The sequence below is a fragment of the Rhododendron vialii genome, chromosome 8a (assembly GCF_030253575.1).
Source record: "Rhododendron vialii isolate Sample 1 chromosome 8a, ASM3025357v1".
Lineage (NCBI taxonomy): Eukaryota > Viridiplantae > Streptophyta > Magnoliopsida > Ericales > Ericaceae > Rhododendron > Rhododendron vialii.
The window spans coordinates 8,586,373-8,599,259 of NC_080564.1; positions in this window are offsets into that span (position 1 = coordinate 8,586,373).

Below are 12,887 nucleotides of genomic sequence, written 5' to 3' on the forward strand. Positions count from 1 at the left end.
AACACTATACTGTCCTGTTTCACTTTCTAACTTAGTATTCTGATTTATTTTGAGCCTTCTATTAGGACTTCCCAGCAATGCTATGTACAGAAATACTAAATTTCTCACAAAAAAGCCTTTTTCCAAAACCTAACAGTGAATACTCCACAACTGCGTATTATTTTTATCTCCTTCGACTAATCTTGAAACTATTTTTTTTCATGAAGAATTTGAAGAGGTACAATGGAGGAAGAATTGGTATGGTAAGTATTAATTGGTGCGTATTGTATGAAATGGTTCTCTGCCACTCATAGGGATAATGTAACGCCCTGAATTTTGGGAACGTTAAATAGGACAATTTCATTGAATATTAAAAGGAGTCTAGCTCAATATTACAACATAAATTTCAAAAGAGTACTTCTAATCAACAAAGAAAGGGTAGCTAGGGTTCCTATCTACTGCTCCGCTTCCTCTTCCATTCAGGCCAGCTCTTCGGCTCCAAAAGCTTCCAAGGTATAAAGTTCACCCTGTTCATCTATGAAATCTGACACATTATACCGTCGTCACCACCAATATAATATGTCAGGGTCACCAAAGGTAACACCGTGAGCTACGAAGGCTTAATAGAATAACCCATATTCACTAACCCTTAACTTACAAACAAAAGTTGACATGTACATGATTAACACCACAATTAACAATGATACACCACATTCACTAATCAACTAACGTAGATGTCTATGAGTTCTGAGTTTCTCCTACGTGACTTCTCGTAGACCGTGTCATCATTTTTTCACATTTCATTATCCTTATCATTGTTTCCAAAATCTGTTTAACACACCCAACCTTGGTTCCGGGTTCCCGAGTATCCTCATAATGGTTCCGCCGCACTGGGTTCCCATTGGCACACTTTGCATTGGCTCCTCTCCGCAGATAACCAAGCCACACACCCAACCTCGGTTCTGCGGTTCCGGGCTCCCGAGTATCCTCACAATGGTTCCGCCGCACCGGATTCCCATTGGCACACAAAACACACACTACACAATGGGTTACCATGTCCGGCCACATTACGGTTTTCAAAATATTTCACATTTTCAAAACACGCCTTTTTATCAAACCACACCCTAGGTATTATGTTTCTACTTTTTCGATTTTCGTGTCCCATTTTCATGCATAGACTCCGCGGTAGGACTTTTCAAAAACATAAATCATTCATTGTAATCTTGAAACTAAACTACCAAGATCATCCAACTCCATATTTGTAATCATGCTCATAACCATCCTAAAGATCAAAATACGAATACTTCTATCAACGATAAAGTCTTATCTTTCGAAAACCGTTCTTTCTTCATTTATGAAAAATTCAAAATAACACATGTTTTTTTTTTTTTTGATCCGCAAATAACACATGTTTATTAGAGTAAAAGTAACTCATTCAACATGCTCATTCTTCTATTATTAAGATACACTTGTTGACTACCATGCATGGCGATAATAAACGATAGATAACCTTATCTACTTTAAACTAAACAATAGATAACCTTATCTACTTAAGGAAAACGATGAGGATATTGGTATTTTGAATTAATTAAGAACATTTTACCTTCTAATGTACGATTCTATGCTATACGTAGAGTTATTGGACTAGGGGTTTTACCTTTCTTCTTGACGGTAGTTGATGACTATGGAAAGTTGGTTGGTGTTTGGGCAGAGTAACTTCTTACGGTTGGCTTCCGGTAGCTTCGAAAGAGAAATGTTTCTCTCGAAACTACTTTGTGACTAAAACTACTTGAACTTTTTGGATTGAAAAGGTGTTTTCGGAGGAGAACTTAGGAAGAACTTCAAGAACAAGCAAGAACAAGGAAGAACAAAGTAAGAATGCTAGAAAGTCTAGAGAGAAAAGTTGGAGGATGAAGGTGTGGGTTGAAATGGCAAGTGAGGGGTCCTATTTATAGCAAAATTCTTGGCTCCTCCTCTCTCCTCTTGGCCGGCCATATCTTCTCTCTCTCTCTCTCCCATGGATTTCCTCCATGGTCATGTCAAATCATGCTTGAAAGCCTTCCATGACTTGTCTTGTCCAATCCTTTTAGACTTAAGGCCATAAACTAACTAGGATCTTTAGGCTTTCTAGGCTTTCTAGGTGATTATGGCAAGTCTTACAAGTCTAAGGTAGGGTTTGATTAGGCTAAGGTATAGCCTTCCATGTTTAGTCATTCATAGGTATAGGTTAGTAGTCAAATCCTAGGGTAATTAAGGCTAGGTTCTAGGATGATTAAAGACTACTTTGGAATCAAATCTAGAATGATTAGGGTTAGGATTCTATGTTAGAAATTGACTAGAAATGGGTTGTCAAGTCATAAATAGGTTTAAGGCTAAAGGGGTAGCTTGTGGGAGTAAACAAAGCACACCACACACTCCATCTCTCTTCCTCCCACTCTCAGCCTCTTTCTCGGTCATTCTCTCTCTCTCTAATACTATGTGTGTGTGTATATATATATATATCTATCTATCTAGAGAAAATAGAGAAAAATAAGCCTTGGAGGGTAATTATTAGGTTTAGGGCTATTAGTCTTAGGTTGACATGCATGACAAGGCTAAGTTTGCTTCTTTTGGAAGCAAAATGATAGCTTCTTTTGGTATGACTTGTCTTGTCAAATATATATACACTTTGGTAAGTCTAGTCTCCATTATCCAAGGGATAAAATTTTTTCTAACAAATATTATCCAATGGTTAAAGAGGTAATGATGATAGATGTGACTAAATATGGTTAGGTCCAAGTAGGCTTATAAGGCTAAGGTAGGTCATGATTAAAGGTTAAGCTTCCAAAGGTAATCATATGGATCAATGGTTAATAGTTTCTTAGAAAATAAGTCTATGGTCAAGTAGTCATGATTAAAGTAGGTTATGAGTACTACTTTTAGTAGTATCATGATTACTATATTTGTCCAATAATCCTTAAATGCTAGAAAAATGTAACTAAGTCGATTGGTACTTAAGTTTGCCTAATTAATTGATTGGAAACAAAATCTATTACCCAAAGCGTAAAAATTTTCCTAACAACTATCGTTCAATGGGTAAGGAGAAAAAATATACTAGGAAGATGTAATGATGAGAAATAAAGTCAAAAATTGACTAGTCATAAAAGTGAAATGATTACATCCTTTGGTCCAAAAGGTTTAATTACGGTTTGGATAGGTTCACAAGGCTCAAAGACGGTCAAAAAGGTCCATCTAGGGTTAGGAGATTGTAACTTGGTTGAAACGGCAGTTAGACTTCTCTAACTAATCGGTTGAAAGCTAATTCTACTTGCCAAGTAGGATTTTTAGCCAAGAAATACAATTTAATGATTTTATTTACTTACTAGGAAAGTATACAAGAGCTTCTATAAACATATTTGTCTTTAGAAAATGACTAGGTTGTCCGGTGTAGAAAGATATAATTTTATAAGTCTCAAATCTAATTATGACGGATTACTAAGAATTAAAAAGGATTTTTAAATGAAATCCAAGTAATTGGAATAAAATTTAAATATTTAATGAAATTTTTATTTACCAAAAATTAGGATGGTCGTTACAGATAATATGGTAATTTTCATGTATATGGGTATTTTAGTCATTTAGATGTACCAGGATAATATGATCATTTCAATATACATGGGTATGTTAACGTGCGGGTCGGTTTTAATTTTAAATAAATAGGTCGGGTTGAATATGAATAATTGAGTTCATAACTAATGGATTTTAAATAGACTAATGACCTATCATAGACCCAACTCATTTACAACTTACTCAATTTGGCTACTTGAGAATGGAAGTTCTCTTTTATTTTTTTTCCCTGAAATTTTGTAAGTTGGTAGTCATTAATAATGACACATATATCATCATGTGGTGTTGTTTTTATGAAATCATGTTCAGTTTTGGAAACAGTACGTTCCTCTAGATCTTCTCTCTTTAAATGCTTGACTGCCCCGTCTTAATTAGAGATTGCAATTTTGTACACCTACAAGAATTGGGATAAGGTGAACATGCACTTAGCTTAATTGAGGCTAGCTCAGTTGGTCAGAATTATTGCATATCGTGTGGATTATTTTGTATCCCTAACGGAGGTAATAGTTGGGTTAAACTTATAGTAATTGTGGAGTTATTTTCCAGTTTATTGTAATAATTTTTGTACTTTTATTCTCCTATTGTTTGACAAAACTCAAAAACATACATTAGACTTGACAATTAATTGTAATTCAAATCATCATAAGCCATCGCAACTCCGGACCGTTGATCTTGGCAATCAACGGTTTGGATTGCCGAAGGGTTGGACGGTTGAGATTACGCACAATACTATGCAATCTGAACCGTTAATTGCCTAGATCAACGGTCTGAATGTGCAAAATGTGGTGCGCACAACACCATCCCCAGATTCGATGGGTATATGAAAGGATTAGTTTTGCGAAAATACTTGGTACACAACTATTCAAAAACCAGTTGTATGAGAGTATTTTTGTTTTGCTTTTGGTCATATTTTTACATCAAATCTAACAAAAGTTTGAAAAATACTACAAATATATTCCCTCCGTTTATATTTAATTCTCCTTAATTCTATTCTAACCGGCTAAAAAACGGGTTATATCTTTAAATCTGTAATGAATTTCATATCGGATATGGATCTTGTTAGATAGATCTCGATTAGTTCTATAATTCAATATTTTCGAAATCAGGTAAAACATTATAAATTGAAAAATATAATCGATTAAAAAATGACACAAATTCATGACTGTTAAATCCGGACGGAGTGTACTATGCAGTAAAATAAAACTTTAAGAACAACGGCTGAAATATGTGATGATTGGCTTTCTCGAAAAGATACACGAAGAGTGTTCCGTTGCCACATGTTCATGTATATTATAAACAATTTAGTATTATACAACCGCAAACATACAATGCACACACAAACTTTGTATATACTCACATTTTTTTGTCCCACACACATTGGAGATGTAATGTATTTGAATCGCAATGTGAGTGTGAGTAGCTTTGTGTAAATAGTTGGGTAAGCATTAATGTTAAGGACAAAGAAAAATTACTCCAAAAGTATCACAAAAAAAGTAACTAGTGATTGAGATTTACTTTAATGTGTTGGACCCAATCATCAAAATGAATCTCAACAATTAATTTCTCTTTTCGACACTTTTCGGATAAGTTTTACGAGTCTTGCTATAGGATTGACAGGTCTCCTGCCGAAATCGTACCGACGGTCACGCTAGGCCATCTCCGGCCAATTCGAGCCGTCCAAAAATTTTAAAAAAAAATGAGGGGACCTCACACGGGAATCAACGGCATCCAATATGTGTAAGATACTTGATCTAAACATCCATACATGAAAAATAAGGTGTTTGGATCAAGCACTTTACACTGGTCGGTCCCTATTTTTTTACCTAGCATTACTGGTAAGCACTGTCACATGACTGTAGCATAAATGACGGACATGACACTTTAATTCTAGCACAACGTACAAGACTTTACGGGGCTTTCAATGAAGCTTTGATTACCCGTTGTACCTGAGAGCTGCTATTCCCCCCTCCCCTGACACACACCCCCGGCCCCACCTTCCTTTTTCCGAAATTACCCCCCGCCTCTCTCTCTCTCTCTCTCTCTCTCTTCCTTTTCTTTCTTTCTTTCTTTACAGTTTCTTTCTTTCTTTTTTTTCCTTTTCTTTCCAGTTTGATTTTTTTATTTCATTTTATTTCTTTTTAGTTTGAATTTTTTTTCTTTAATAATAGGTTCAAGTCTAATTCTAGGTTTTGTAAAGTAATTAAAAAAAAGTGTTTCAATTGATCATATTTATACGACTGTTTTATTTTTCTTTTTTTGTCCTTTATAGATTAAAAAATATAGTCACAAAAATAAGTGTTTCAATTTTCAATCCGTTTGAATCATTGCAAAGATGTTATTTTTTTGATCATTTCATCTTAAATGGTCGTAATAAATTTTTGGTTCCAAGGCCTTCCAATGGACATCCTAAGAGAGTCTTAAAACTAAAAAATAAGTCTTAGGGTGTTTTGTTGAAAGGCCTTAAAAAGATATGAGTAATTAAATAAAGAAATAAATTAAAATAATATGATCAGAATAAAAAAATCTTCACACCCGTTCAAACGCATTAAAAATTGAAGCACTTAATTTTTTAACCATATTTTTTAATATATATAAACGGTCTAAAAAAATTAAGTGCTTAAATTTTCACTCCGTTTGAATCGGTGCAAAGATCTTGTCAATATAATCAGAATAACAAGATTTTTGCACAGATTCAAATCAAATGGAGTGAAAATTTGACCACTTAAGTTTTTTTTAGACAGTTTATATATTAAAAAATATGGTTAAAAAATTAAGTACTTCAATTTTTAATGCGTTTAAACGGGTGTGAAGATCTTTTTATTTTGATCATATTATTCTAAAGAGACATAATCAAATTTTGTCTCTAGGGCTCTCATAATTACGTTTCTGCTGCATAGGATTGCAAATTGATGGTGAGAATTTTTTTTTAACCCAAACGTTGCCGTTTAGGGGCAAGAGCCCAGAGAATTAAAATGGCGGAGGGAGGTAATTAAAAGGGCTGAGGGAGGGTAAAAGCGGAAAAAAGGTGTAGAACCGGGAGGGGTGTGGTGTCAGGGGGTGAGAAAAGCAATTTACGTTGTACCTCCTAGGTGCAAGGGGCAAGAGCCCAGAGAATTAAAATGGCGGAGGGAGGTAATTAAAAGGGCTGAGGGAGGGTAAAAGCGGAAAAAGGGTGTAGAACCGGGAGGGGTGTGGTGTCAGGGGGTGAGAAAAGCAATTTACGTTGTACCTCCTAGGTGCAAAAAGGTGTTTTAGAGGATGCATTAGCTTCAATCGATCTTTCATTTCTCAATATCTGTTATCCTTCAAACTTTTTTGCAGGGTAAAAAGGGTATCTCTAACCCAATATCCTCAAAAACTTTATTTTAGAGGACCAAAATACTATTTTATAATCAGAAAGTAGATTTAGGCTCTGTTCCAGAATACTCCCTCCGTTCCAAAAAGAATGATAATTTTTAAAACCCGTGCCATTTTTCTTCTCTTATATCTTTCAATCTATAATGTTTTTCATGAGTTTGAAAATTTTGTATAATAGAACTAATCGAAAACTATCAAACAAGATCCATATTGCATATATTTTGAGATCCATATTGAAAGATATAAGGAGTTGAAATTGACACGGATATCAAAAATTGACATTCAATTTGGGACGGAGGGAGTACATTTTAAAAAAATAAGTACTTATTTTACATTTTTAAAATAAAAAATAACGTAAATGAAAAAATAATTTTTCAAATTTTTTTTACACCGTATTAAAGATCAAAATGAGATCTATCAAATAAAATTCATATTGATAGAAAAATTATTTGCATAAGCACATGATTTTTGAGCTTAAAATTACATTCTTAAAAAATAAATACTTATTTATCGTTCTAAAATGTGGCCTTAGAGGGTTTTACTATGGGTAAACTATAGTTAACCCCCTCTAACTAAGCTTCACGTGCACTTTACCCTCTCTAACTTTTTATTTTGACACTCAACCCCCTCTAACTAACTGAAATTCAAACGGTCATAACTTCTTTGTCTGAAATTGAAAACATACAAATTGTATATCGATTTCGAGGTCTTGAAGTCAGCTTTCTAATGACACCAAAATCATATCACGATTCAAAGCACACAGAAAGTTATGATCAAAACGGTCTTTTTGTCTACCAGCCCTTACTCTTTTGATCATAACTTTCTGTGTGCTTTGAATCGTGATGTGATTTTGGTGTCATTAGAAAGCTAACTTCAAGACCTCAAAACTGATATATAATTTGCATATTTTCGATTTCGGACGAAGAAGTTATGACCGTTTGAATTTCAGTTAGTTAGAGAGGGTTGAGTGCAAAAAAGGAAGTGAGGGGGCAAAGTGCACGCGAGGCTTAGTTAGAGGGGGTTAACTATAGTTTACCCTTTTACTATTTATAACAACTCCAACCCAATACTCTACTTCTTCCTCTAAATTTTAAAAAATCCACTCCAAATCTCAAACTTCATCATTTTTCCTCCAAAATTCAAGTTATCATATTTTTATTTTTATAAATAAATAATACATCCGTCCTATAAAGTTATCAAGATTGGTCTGATTTTAAAGATATTATAAATATCTTTTGATTAGTACTAATTTTATGAAAGTTAAATGTACCAAAACCCATTTGACGATCAAAATGTGATATGAAAAAGAGGAATACTGAAATGAAGGAGATCCACCATAATTTTTTGGTATTCCAAATATGGAGGATGAAAATCAAATGGCGATAAATATGGAGGATGGGTTGAATTGGATAATTCCTCCAAAATGGAGGAATGAATGAAGATTTGGAGTTATGGGAAGCATCTCTAATCTATCCCTAAAACTCCAAAATAGAGAACATGTTGAGGAATTTTTTTTTATAATTTATCCTTTTTTTTCTTTATTTTTTGTACTTTTTGGAAAATCTTGGAGGCATTCATCGTTTTCTTTTAGAGATTTGGTCTAAAAAATGAGAGTATAGTATTCAAATTTGAAGATCCAAAAGTAAATTTAGAGACCAAATCTCTAAAAAGACTTTGAGTCCCTCCAAGATTCTCCCAAAAATACATAAAGTGAAGAAAAGATTTATAAATTACAAAGGGAAGTGATTTTGCCATTCCTATTTTCTCTAACGGCACTCATTTTCTCTCGTAAAACAAATTACCTAATAGAGACACAAAGGGGAGTATCGTTAGAGAAAATGGGAGTGGCAAAATCACTTCCCATTACAAAACCTCTCCTTCATATAGACTAGAGGTCGGGTACACGCGATGTATATGCGTGCAAGTCAAATTTGTAAAATTATACTACAAATTAATCAATTTTTTTTTGGAAAGTAACTACAAATTAATCATGTGATGCAGAAAACCGTAATTGATCAATAGTAAACCGCCTTCTCCCTCGATCACTCTCTTTTCCATTCCAATGTTTCGAAAAAGATAAACGTTGTCCTAATATGCATATGGAACCACAAATTTAATTTTGAGTCAAATAAACAAGTCGCACACCAAAGAGGAACCAAATTCATTGTACGCAAGTAAAAAGGTAAAAAAAAAATAAAATATTCAAACACTTGTGGGAGAATTATGTAGTGATGGTAGTACTCGTCGATCTCACGTCCTTAATAAGAAAAAAAAAAAAAAACCCAGAGAGAGTCCTTAATAGAAAATGTGAGAAAGTAAAAAAAATAATATTTATTAGATAGGCAAGTAAAAAATTCTTAAACTCGAAGATTTGTACGTAATAGGGATGAGCTAAAAATCAGTCAAGCCGCGAATCCAGTTTAAATCAATTGAAACCGAATGGCTAAGCCTTATAGGCAATTAATTTTTCAATCTCCATTCCACAAGAGGTTATTAAGTACTCAATCTAAACCGAATGACTAAGCCTTACATGAAGACTCCATTCTTGTAAGCTAATAATACCCTGTTTGGTGCAGGAGAAGCTATTTCAGGTCATTGGCCTATTCCGTTTAAGAGCTGTCACCTATTACTCTGTCTTCCCATTTACTTGCTAATAAAAGAGCAAAACAATTGCAAAAACTGCTCCAATCCTATGGTAGCGCGCGCAATAGAGGAGTTTTTTTTTTTTAATCCGAAGAACAATCATATCATTTAAAAGAAGTCATATGACATCTCTACAGATAGTCATCCGAAAACAATGACAAGAGAAACAACCAAATCCATCCAACTAAGAATGAACGAGAAACTCAAAATAAAGAAGACAAATGTCTAAGACCAGGAATGACTTTACACCACCAATGAAAGTCGGGATACATGGAGTATGGAATCCAAACATTCAATCCCCAAAGGATTGATGAAATCCCAAGCCAAAAATAGCAATAATCTTCGATGGCTATCGAACAGCAGGTGCACAATCAATTGCCTTGGATTGCTATACAAAAAGTACGCCAGTTGTCTTAAAGCGAGGATGCGAAGCGTGTCAACCGAGAACGCGTACGAGTTCTCACACCGAAGCAGTGGAGGGAATCTCCGAGGCAAACCTATGCTGGCATGACAGGTTTTGAACAAGAAAACCGAAACCAAAAATCCGTGTTGACTAGTGGTTTGATCCCATGATCGCAGCGGCCGACGACTGACCTTGCCCTACCGCTAAAACTTGTTAACCACAACACCATAACCAGGCCAAAACCCATGTGCTTATTTCGAGACGGAACCTCTATGGAGGAGCTTTTAAACAGCAAAACATGTACATAACACAAGGTAGATATATTCATATATAGATACGTAATCTACACAAGACATTATAAAAAATACATGGACTAGCTCTAATCACTCTTGGCTAGTGAACGGTGGGGTTGAGTCTTCAGGGATTAGTCATATTGTGAGTAAGCTGGCATGAAAATGTTGAGTTGTAAAAATAAATGGATACATGATCATGTCATAGCTAGTTACTCCAAAAATTTGGCTAGAATTTGACCACCAACAATTCTTTTAGTACTATTAATTACTATCTATGAAGCACAAACACTCCTATCCATGCATTAGACATGGGACCAGACACATATGAGACACGTCACGTGGCTTGACCCTTAAATTAACTTTTGAAGGGCGGAAAAAACATGGACGCGTGGGTAGACGGTTGGGACACGTTCGGGGAGACAACAGGGGTAGAAGTGTACTACTCCCTCCGTCCCACTTTAAATGCCTCCTACGAAGATTCATGCATTTTCAAACTCAATTTTTTTTATATATATTTATTTTCTTACACCAAATTAAGTGTAAGAAATTAAAAAAAAAATATAGATATATGGTTTTTTTAGTTTGAAATTGCACAGATTCGCTTACGGAACATTGAAAGTGGGATGGGGGAGTATTTTTTGGAGGTAAGCATGTTATTAATCAAATGTTTGAGTTTTAGTGTAATGAGACATACTCCCTCCGTCCCAATTTAGTTGTCCTAGTTCTATTCTAACTGGATAAAAAAACTAATTATATCTTTAAATTGGTAATGAATTTTATATCTAATATAGATTTTGTTTGATAGATCTCGATTTGTTCTATAATATAATATTTTCAAAATCACCTAAAATATTATAAATTACAAGATATAATCAATTGAAAAGTGACACGAACTCTTAAAAATAACAATTAAATTGGAATGGGGAAGTATATAAAAACTCGAGGAAAAAGAAAAAAAAAAGGACATAAATGTTACTAATGGAGTACATTACTGTAGATATTTATAGGTGATAATTTAAGCAGAAATGCTACACACATACAATCTGTGCACAGATTTTGTTGTGGGGCCCACCACGGGTCCCATACAAATTATCCGAGCCGTTCATTAAATGTAAAATATTTTTTTAAGGGTCCCTATAAAAAATAATCTCAATCCGATACCTATAAATGCTCGATCCAATCGTATAACGTTTCATAATCCGAAAATCTGAATAAAAAGTTAGATGGTTGGATGAAGTACCTATAGGTATTGGATTGAGCTTATTTTTTACGGAGACCCTTGAAAAAATGTTTTACATTTAATGAACGGCTTGAATGATTTGTGTGGGACCCGTGGTGGGCCCCACAATGAAATCTGTGCACAATCTGTGCACAAAAATCTGTACGGGTAGCAGGACTCTTTTAAGACACGGACAAAGCAAGTGGGGTCCTGATAATTGAGGACGGTCCACGACAGAAGTTTGTCCACATAGACTATACATGTAAGGACTGTGCACAGATATTTTTGTAAGGTTCCCTATTTGTTTCACGTAAATGATTCGAACCATTCATTAAATGTAAAATATTTTTTTGAAAGTTTTCACAAAAATCAGCTCAATCTAATTTCTACAGATGCTCAATCCAATCATCTAATTTTTCTTTATCCTAAAAGAAGCATCTGTGGGTATTGGATTGAACTGATCGTAATCGTGGAACCCTCAAAAAAATGTTTTACATTTAATTAAAGGCTCAAATAATTTGTGTGAGATCAGTGGTGGGCCTCACAAAAAAATCTGTGCACAATTTATGCGTATATAGTACGTGTGTAGTACGGTTCCTCATTTCTTCCAGACATGTTCACGTAGGTGTACGAATTCCACAATAATACATTATGGAGGAGAGACTGGACACCACATGACGATGGCTAGAGCTATTATTGAATGATTCTCGTCCAAAAGTTTCTTGGGGCACGATTTTAGCGTTGGTGACAATTAATTCGAAGGGCTTAACTGAAAAGATCGATCAGGCTTAACTGAAAGGATCGGAAAGTGACTCGTCCTCACGACCATATCTATTCCATATACTCTCTTTCCTACATGTAATTTTTTATTCATTATTCCGTACTTTTTAAAAATACAATATATATATATATATATATATATATATATATATATATATATATATTAATTCGCTTAAAAATAAAACTAAGGTCAATCAATAAAATAATAAATACTCATTGAGCCGTAAATTCTAAGAGGCATACGCGCCGATCCACTAAAATATAGGAGGACAAAAAAAAAAGAGTTCTCACTAATGTTTTTTTTTGTTCCCGTGCATCGAACAAGCAAAGCGCTAGTATGCTCTAATCACAAGAATGATGATGATTGTTCTTTTTTTACTTTTTATTTAAAAAAAAGTCTTTTGAGGGTTTTTGGCCGATGATGCATTTATGCATCATGTAAGTTTTATTTTATTTTTGGAAAAATGCTAGCGCAGATATATTTTTGTGAACGAGAAAATGCAATATTTGTGTGTGTAAAATATAACATTTAAAATGAAATGGAGAGATCTTTTTTTTTTAGTCTTTTATTTGTGAGTATCGTCTCTTTTTTTTATTAAGTCTTAAT